This window comes from Hemiscyllium ocellatum, unplaced genomic scaffold, assembly GCF_020745735.1.
Source record: "Hemiscyllium ocellatum isolate sHemOce1 unplaced genomic scaffold, sHemOce1.pat.X.cur. scaffold_268_pat_ctg1, whole genome shotgun sequence".
Classification (NCBI taxonomy): Eukaryota; Metazoa; Chordata; class Chondrichthyes; order Orectolobiformes; family Hemiscylliidae; genus Hemiscyllium; species Hemiscyllium ocellatum.
In genome coordinates, this window is record NW_026868164.1 from 133643 (window position 1) to 134684 (window position 1042).

Here is a 1042-nt window from a genome sequence, read left to right on the forward strand (position 1 = left end):
AAACTGAATCACAACATGTGTCGCAGAGCAGACGGAGGCCTTGCGGCCCACCTTCGCTCTGCTGGTTCTATACTTAAGTCAACGTGTGTCTCTATTCGTTTCATTCTCTCGCATTCTCAGCGTAAATCTGCACATCTGAACGTGACCACCGAATTCCCTTTAGTGTCCATTGAATCTTCCTCTTTGTCAATGTCAGACAGGGACTTACTGACCCTAGTCACTCCCTGTACGAAAACGTTCTTCCACCCGTGACTTTAAAATTCTGCCGCATCGTTGTGGATCCTTTCAGGTGGGGGAGCATTTTCACAACATTATTTCCTGTTTCTAGGTCCCTCATGACTTGGAAAATTTCGGTTCTCCGAGGAGAGCTGTCCCAATTTTCCAATCTACCTTGATTGCTGACATTCCCCAAACACCGCACAGCTCACGTCAACCTGTTCGACACTACCTCCAACCATTTCACTTCCCTGTTTTCTGCTTTGTCCGTACTCCAGACAGCCCAACCTCGTTTCACCAAGCTGCTTTTTGAGAAAATTAATCAGGCAGTTTTGCACAAGTCAAGTTGAAAAAACTCAGGCTCGTCCGGGATTTGAACCCGGGACCTCTCGCAAATCATCACTGTAAAGCACCCAAAGCGAGAATCATACGCCTAGACCAACGAGCCAGAGAGCCCCACACTGCATGCGGGATCTGAGACGTGCTCACTATGAAATACATTTGAGATTGCTCTAGGAATTGCAAGCAGCAAAGGGTTTCTCGAACAGTTGCTTCTCATTCAGTCTCCCTGCTGCTGTTTGTCACGTCCCCAGGAATCAGGCTCTCTCCACTGGCAGATAATTCAACCATTTTGTTTTGAAACGCTTCTATGACACCCGAGCGGCCAGTGACAAGCATTGCCCTCCTCACCATAGGATGCAGAGAACAGGAGAATACCACGCAGAACTCCACGAGTGTATCAACTCGACTGTGCACATTGGGCCAGTATATCACTGTGAAATATTTATGCCCAAGCTCTTTTCGGAAGCAGATGAGAAGGCGAGGT

The 1042-nt window shown here is 47.9% G+C and overlaps 1 non-coding gene across 1 annotated transcript; it reads right to left on the bottom strand.

Moving 5' to 3' along the window:
• Window positions 1-574: 574 nt before the first annotated feature.
• trnap-ugg (transfer RNA proline (anticodon UGG)) lies at window positions 575-664 on the bottom strand. Its single transcript is given in 2 exon segments — window positions 575-610; window positions 629-664. It is a non-coding gene; the product is annotated as a tRNA-Pro (tRNA).
• Window positions 665-1042: the final 378 nt, after the last annotated feature.